Raw genomic sequence first — 8,824 nt, forward strand, 5'->3', positions numbered from 1 at the left:
TGTGTGACCTTCTCATGATCTATTTTACAGATAAATATGTTCCCGTATTTAAACAAGGACTATAGGAACATGATTTAAAGAGAAATCTTAGAGAGGCACATAAAGACGATGATTTGTGTTTCCTGACTCTACTCTCATGATACTGAAACATTCTGCTTACTGGAGTTAAAGCCAAATTCAGTCAATTTAAAGACAATGTGACAAGTGAAACAGCATTTTTGATCAATAGGGGAAAATGAATCTTATTTTAAGGGCATTTAAGGGCGGGTAAAAAACTTTTATGAAACATGACAGAAAATCACAAAGGTCAAAAATATCACATTATGAAAAATAACAAACACATTATTTTTTTATTTCCAGTAGTCCTTACACGACAAAACAAATTCCTCAGTAGCTAAAATGAGTGACAGATTGATGAATTTACCATAATGCTGCTTTACTAATCTGCCATGTCTTGCAATTATTTCTGTAGTATCTTCATTTTAGAGATAAAAGATTTGGACATTCTGTACATATCTACATATACATTTTCCTCCATTGCTTTCCCTTTTTTTTCTTCATCCCAAACTCCCCCAAAATCCTAAACTAATGAAGGTTTTATGAGTGAAAGCTCACCGTCAAAGTTTCTCCAAACACCTGGGCAATAAATCAAGAGGAATCAGGGCTTTTACATAAGTTGGAGCCTACGAGCAGAAGGAGGGAGCTCAGATGAAAACGGAAAGGAGAAAAGTTGAAGGGGGAGTGTAGGTGAGGCTGATTAGTATCAGAAAATGTGTCTTCAGCAGGAAAATAGAAGAAATAGACAAAAGGAAGATACTAACAGAGGTGAAACGAATGTAGAGCAATATAAAAGTGGAGCTGCTTTATGTGAACACTCACTCAGTGACAAAAAATGTGAAGCATTTTGGAATAAGAAGTAGGTTATATGGCCAAAAAAAATTTGGATCTTCGACCATCAGACCCATATGTGCTTGGTGAATGTCCCATTCTAAAACCATTAACTTCAGTGTGGAGTTAGCCTCCCTTTACTGTTACAATAGCCTCCGCCCTTCTGACAAGGCTTTTCACTAGAATTTGTAGTGTGGCATTGGGGATATGTAATCATTCAGCCACAAGCATTATTATCCCGAAGGTATTCACTGGGGTCAGTGCTCTGTGCAGGCCACTAGAGTTTCTCAAGAGCAACCTTAGCAAATCATGTCTTAATGGATCTTGCTTTGTTCACAGGGACATTGTCGTACTGGAACAGGTTTACGTTTGGGCCTCTTAGTTCTGCTGAAAGGAAATCTTAATGCTAGAGCAAACAAAGATGTCCTATGCTTCCGACTTCTAACAAGAGCAATCTGACTCATTCTGGGTCTGGGTTTATAATTCTCACCTAGGGTATGAGAGGTCCCGGGTGAGCCACTGTTTTTGGGATATAATAGCTTAGTGTTTAAGGTGTTAAACTATTGATGAGAAGGTTGTGTGTACCAAGCTGCCACTGCTGGGCCCTTGAGCAAGGCCTCAATTGTTCAGCTGTAAATAAAATAAAATGTAAGTCGCTCTTGATAAGGGTGTAATGTGACTTTGTGTCAATCGTTTGGGGAGAACCACATATGAATATGAAGGCCAGGTATCCACATACAGTGTTGCTACAGACAAAATGAGGAATGAATAAAAGTTGTTGAGATACTCTGAGTTTTAAAAACTCCTCTGGGACCAGAGTAGGTGTGTATGCATGAGAGTGTGTTTAAAAAAGCCTTCCAGAAATTTCTGAAACAAAGTGGCTTGGGTTGATGACCTTATTAATACAATAAATGTAATTATTTAAATACACTGTGACACATTTTTAGACAAATAATCCTTAATAATAACACTGTTAACATGCAACATAAAAAACGTCGCCAAAAGATTTACAGCTGAGTGAATGGAGAGATAGATGACCTGAGAGTGATTCTTGTTTTTTCAGCATTTCTCCTCTCAAGCTTTCTTCCTCACAGACAATTATGGCAAGCATTTTATACTCCCTGTGAAAACAGTGGATTAAAAAAAAAATTGGCTGAATTTCAATCCAAGCCTTTGTTATTGGATCTGTAAAGCAAGGCAGAGAGCCGCATTCTATCAGCATCTGAGGATAGATGAGTATAGAGTGCTGTCACAAAATCCTTGCTTCAATATGACAAATATTAACTGAGACAGTATAATGAGAGGGCTTATGGAAGCATCAACTTCTGAGCGGAACTATGTAAGCAAGCCACTTAAAGACAATATCAAGGGAAAGAAAGAAAGAAAGAAAGAAAGAAAGAAAGAAAGAAAGAAAGAAAGAAAGAAAGAAAGAAAGAAAGAAAGAAAGAAAGAAAGAAAGAAAGAAAGAAAGAAAGAAAGAAAGAAAGAAAGAAAGAAAGAAAGAAAGAAAGAAAGAAAGAAATGTCCCTAGGTAGAGTTACTGTCTATGTGGACTTTTGCATTTTGCATTATCAGTGTGTTATTTCTTCAAGTTCTCCAGATTCCTCCCAAATCCCAAAAACATTCCTCACACCTAGAGTCCCACCTTCACCCTGACCAGTATAAAGCAGTTACTGAAGGACAATGAATGACCTTTTCCATCACATCATTCCCGCCTTCCTTATCACAGATAGATCTCTCTCTTTCTGTCCAGCATGATGTTTCCTGCAGCTGTCAGTGTCTGCCAAGTGTACCCACTGAGTTGGTCACAGTTAATATGAATGAATCTCAAACAATACACTGCGAGTCACGCACCTGCAATAAATAAATTTCACCACAGGAGGATGATATATAAACTCCAATAAAAGCAACCTGAAGCATTTCTTCCCCTTTCAATAACCCTAGATGAACTGATAGAAAGGCTTCCATGCAGAGAGTTTTAAGAATTTTAAGGGTTCATCACAGGGACTGTGAAAACTGATGTTTTTCCTGAACTAGTTATTCGCATTGCTACGGCAATATTGCCACCTCCTCACAATCAGCCCGATTGTTATATTCTGCTGGATTAAAATCTTGGTGTAATCTATACTATGATGCTTGTCAATAGAAGGCTGGCATTTAGCGATAACTAGAAACTCATGGAACGGATTTAATGCTGCTGTGGCAATAGCAAGAACCCATTTTCTGCATGAACTCTAATCACTTGATTGATAAACAAAAAACTCATAACAGCTCTTTAGATCTTTAGAGGATCTTGATTATATAATCTGACATGGAGAATACATTATCATACCAACTGCTACAGAATTCAGCCAAGATTTTACTGGGATCACCTTGTACACTGTGAAAAGTCATAATGGCTGAATTGACTCAAGTAAAATGACTAATAAATAGACCATGACATGACTTTTTTTTTTATATTAACTGATTCGAGACTGCAAAATAATTGTAAAAAAAAAAAATTGTTTCAAAAATATTCAATACCCATGTAAAAAAGTGTACTATAAAACTGAATATCTTCTCAAGTTGGATTAATAAAGACAGGAACATCTTATTTAAAACTGAAGTGCTAACACAGATGTTCCTGTACTTTTCTATTCACAGAAAACTTTTTTTTTCTTTTCTTTATTTCTTTTTTTTTTTTTTTTTTTTTTACAAATTCTCCATCATTGCACAATAGCAGGAAAAGGTGTTGGAGTATGGATTACAGCCAGAGAAAACATGGATATAGCCCATAGACTGCCATTTAATGATGCAGGCACTACAGAGTGAGCAGGAAATGGGTTAGCATTTAAATCCTAACTAGAAATAATTGGCTCTGAAAAAACTTATGAGTGTAAAATGTGTACAAAAAGGTATACAAGGAATGTTTCTGTGATATAATAATAACATGTACTTGCATTCATATTATGAAGGTACTGTCTCTCATCTAAAGTAGCCTTACCCTCATTCTAAACTCTACAATCTAATGAGATTATCAAGATATTCTGACTGATATTTATATAATAAATCTTTTAAGCTAAGCTTGCATGCTGAAACTACCCAAAAGTGTTACCAACTAAAATGTCCCTTGTGGGTGCGTAATGTTTGTGGGTGTAAAAATGGGCTCAAGCTTCAAAGAGCATTGACGGTATAAGAACATAAACACCTGTCTCTGCCGAAATGTTAAGAATGTGTGCACAGTCCACACACTCTGCACATGCTGGTAATCCCACATCCCTCTATAACATCACTGCCATGCAGGATAAAAGCTATGACTTCATGGAAACCTCTGTTCAAATCCTAAATCTTAGTAAGATGGACTGTTAACAGCTACAGTACACTTGCAACAGGGTGATTAGTGTGAGAGTCTCAGTCATGGAGATCAGCTGTAAACACTCAACTTTTAATGAACTATCACTCTTAAACTAATCCATTTGAAGCTTAGCCACAACCATAATGTCCTTTTGCCTTGTTCCATATCCAGTGCTTAATCTTGTTAAACAATAATCAAGTGCCCAAAACTTTTTTTTTTTTTTACTTGAAGAATACGCTCAATTTCCTGTATGGAAAAACACAATCATTCAACTGGCCCACAAAAACGCGGAACAGGAATTGTGCAGTGCAGTGTTGAGACCGGCAATCCATCAGCAATGTTTAGCCAACAGGAAATGTTTTGATTTATCATTTTCACAAGTCCACTTGTAAACCCTAAAAAACACTAAACTTCCAAACTTTCCAAACCTCAAAACATTAAATTAAATTAGCTTAAAACAGCAGTTAGTACAAATGTATCTAATCAACGGGCCTCAGACTCAGCTGCACTGGAGAACTGGATACTTGTAGCTACCATGGGTTGACTCCATATGAGAGTTTCAGTGGTAGCTCAAGTGGTTAAGGCTTTGGATTGTTGATTGGAATATCAGGGTTCAAATCCCAGCACTGCCAAGCTGCCACTGTTGTGCCCCTGAGCGAGGCCCTTAACCCTCTTTGCTCCATAGGTGCTGTATCATAGCTGCCCTGTGCTCTGATCCTAACATCCAAAGTGTTAATAAAAAAGATTTCTACTTTTTGATTTGATTTGCAAGCAAAATTGCCAATTTGCTCACAATACTTTATCCTGAGCAGGGATGGATAGAATCGGGTTTCTCCAGAGACTCTATACATAAGTGGACGTCATAACAGAAGTTAAATGGAGCCAAAAATTCTCTGAGGCCCTACAATGCCTGGCTGCAGTACAATTTCCACCCTTCCGCCAATTAACATGTAAGTCAATTGAAAACACACCAAACTTTTTTTTATTATTATTATGTTAAGTTAGAGCTTCACAAATAATTTTCAAAACAGTGTTCAGTTGTTTATGTTCAGCTGACCTTGACACATTCCCCAATATTTATGCTATGACCTCATGATGCTCTATAACCTCAGCAAGCATCAACTGACAAATTTGAAAGTTTGTAGCAAAGACTCAATTTGTTGAAATCTTTAAAAGTTATTTAGCAAAGCCATGTCTTCATGAGAGACGCAAATGAAAGATTAATAAAATAGAATAAAAAATAGGTTTACCCATTAAATGTGCTGCATAGAACTAATAGTGTTTCTTATTAAAGAAGGTTCTAAGGAGAACCTTTAGAAGAACCTTGTGTAATAGTGTAATATTGACGAAAAGAAAGAACCATTGACTACAGTTCTCAGAAACAGAGCAAAAAAGAAAGCATGACATTTACATAATCACCCCACAAAGCCTATGCTTTCTAGCATGACATCATTGAGATGTAATCTATAAGGCACAGCACGAGTTAAAAACATTACATCAGAACTCTGTATGAAATTGTTCAGCACTAATAACACACCATGTTTTACCTGCAGTAAGTTTTTAGGTTAATACCCCCTGACAGGTTCAGGAAAATCAGCCCCAAGAGACTCACAAGCTTCCAGGACATAGTTAAGCTAACATTTGTTCAATTTGGTTGTGCAGGTTCACATTACAATACTGAATCCCTCTGGACCTGTTTCCACCCACCACATGTCCATGTTACCCACCTGCCCCACTGTCATGTTACTGACATCAGAATCATATGCAATCTGTAAGGTCAGGGGCATTAAAGTATTCACCACACTCATGCAAGTCAAGCTTTGTCCAATCCTCTTAATCATAGACTAAACACGTGTTAAAAATAATATTTACAGCTCTGGCTTACTTTGTGGACATTAGCGATAATTAATCATGGTTGCACAGCAATTAAACAACAAAACTGGTTTGAAATGTTTTACCACAAAACTTTAGACTTCCACTTTAAAAAGCTGCACAGACAAAACAAATGAATCAGAAAATAGTGTAAGGCTAGACATCAGAAAGATTTTGCTGAAAATCCCCTGAAGATCATCTCATAACTTCCCTCTCATGCCGAACAGTTTACCTCATGATACGTGTTTTTGGGAATATGAATGAACATTAAAACATGTTGTAGTTCCAAAGAATAGTGAGAATGAAAAGCATGAAGAAAAAAAATCATCTTCACACATTTTTAATGAAACACTTTTTTCAGAAATCAATCTGGATCTCATTAAATGACTGATGACAGGTGTTTCTTTCTAGAGAATTCCTAGAGAAAGACTGACGATGTAGCCCTCTCAGCCTTTTCGTCACCACCAAAATGTGGATCTCTGCTTTGTTTAACCACATCGCCATGACTCCTGAAGAGCTCTGGAGAATGAGAGACTGAATGCATTTACACAGTTAAGTATACATACACAAATGGGGATTTGTGTAGGATTGCTGGTGGCTATCACTGGAGCTTCTAGCTAACAAACCCTGTAAGAAATTGCGAACAAATGATGCTTTCCTGAGCCATCCTGGTGTTTTGTACTTTTTTTACGTCTGCTTTTCTGCCCTTATAAGGCACCATTTTGAAACACTTCAGATGTGTCGGAGCTGGAGGAAAACGAAATGTCTGAGTCCAACTATTCTAACAGGGTATGTCTGAACGACAAGAAGACAAACGATTTGAGTCATTCCAGCAGCCAGTTGAACCCTCTGGCTTTCTCCTGAGTTAACTCCTCGTCGGCAAAAACCAAAATAATCACAAGCCTTCCAGTGCATGTCCTGTCTGGCTTCCCCTGGGCTGTGCTTGCTGCTCCGTAGCATAGCTGCAGATTTATGGCATGCCTAGCTGGACAAAGACCAGAGCACTCTTACGCTTTTTCCAACTCAAACATGTTCTGCAACAACATGCTGATATTATTGGGTTTCTGAAACAAAACGCCTTAGGAGGAGAGGGGAGGGGGTGGTTGGCTGGAGACCGAAAATGAGAGTGAGAGCGAGGTGAGTGACTGTATTTTCTTTCTGAATGAGGGCACTGGCATATTTTGCCCATATTGAAGTGCTAGCGTGAGTGTGTTTGCTTTGAGGAGGGGTCAGGGTTCTGCGAGTCTGTGGTCTAGGGAGGCTGTGAAGTTTGTCAAGTTAGTGGTGTTGGATGTTTCTCTTTTCTGTGCACCAGCTGCATTTCCTAGGGCAGTTATTCTCAAACTTTCAGAATAACAAGTCATTTTCAACCTATGCCTCAGCCTGCTGCTGTGAGGACACGTGCAGACACAATAAATAATTCTTATTTCGCTGTTATGTGGCAGTTAGTACACACACTTCCCATTGAACTTCATACAAAGTGTTCAAACAATGTGTAAGCATGACAAAAGCCTTAACACACTGAAACAACCTGATATATGGACGATATGCAATTAAAAGCCACCTCCAATTTAGGTATGATGCATTTACATTAATGGCATTTGGAAGACCAACAATTTGTATTTGTATTATTTGCTGACAGCTAGCTAACAGTAGATCAGTTGTTACAGGGGTCAACTGTTCCAATTAGCAGCAGGCTACAGTTGTGCACTCACTCTGCACATGCCCAGTAGAATCCTCTTCCCACCTGCAAAAGAACAGCAACTTAATCACATCTCTGTAGAATTTACAATTAAAAGGCAGCTTTTAAGGTATGACAGCTATTCCCTTTATGCAGAGAACATCTGGAGATGATTCTGTATTGTAGGTTCATTACACCTAGGTTCATGGAGCCTATACTTGGGGCACAAGACGAGGTGCCGACCCACTGCAGAGCACAATCAACAATTTTGAAATGCCCATCAACCATCAGTGCAGGTCATTGGACATGGAGAGGAAACCAGATTACTTGGAGGAAAACCCCACAGCATAGGGAGAACATGGGAATTGAACCCCTGACCCTGGAGACAAACTGCAATACAAAATGCGATTACAATTTAGCACAGGTGCTTTATCTGCTGCAAACAAGTCTTAGCAGCTCTACCTCTGGGGCTGGGAGTTCAGTTCCCAGCTCCACTGTTCTGTTGTGCCATTCAGGTAACGCCTAATAAATTTTTATATCCCATGAAATTAACATGAAAACATGGCACATGTTTATGAAGTTAACAGACAGATGTGTGTATTGTGAAAGGTTTAGATTATTTTTTATAAATGCGAGAAATGCTAAATCTTAAATCTTCAAAATACAGGCTTTGCTCATACTTTAAAATAAACTTTCTATCAAATTGACTGGACCAAATCAGCCCTTTCAACAGAAAAAGTATTCTTAAGAACCATCATCATGATTCATGACTTAAACCAAGTATAAGAACCATCATCATGATTCTCTTTGCTCACTGACCCTCTGGCATTGATGCCTATTATTATGATTACCCAGACTCTCTTTAGCAACCTTAACATTCCAGATTGGCTATTGCGAAGACCTCAAAAACCAGCTGGCCAGACACAAGCAGCAGGGGTGTGAACTAGAAAGGAAAAGTTAAAAACATCAAGCTGGGGTATTTCATGCTTTGTGTATTGAGGCCCTTTGCATTGCTCAGAATGACATACTCTATAAGGTCAGTTTCTGAC

The sequence above is a fragment of the Hemibagrus wyckioides genome, linkage group LG28 (genome assembly GCF_019097595.1).
Source record: "Hemibagrus wyckioides isolate EC202008001 linkage group LG28, SWU_Hwy_1.0, whole genome shotgun sequence".
Lineage (NCBI taxonomy): Eukaryota > Metazoa > Chordata > Actinopteri > Siluriformes > Bagridae > Hemibagrus > Hemibagrus wyckioides.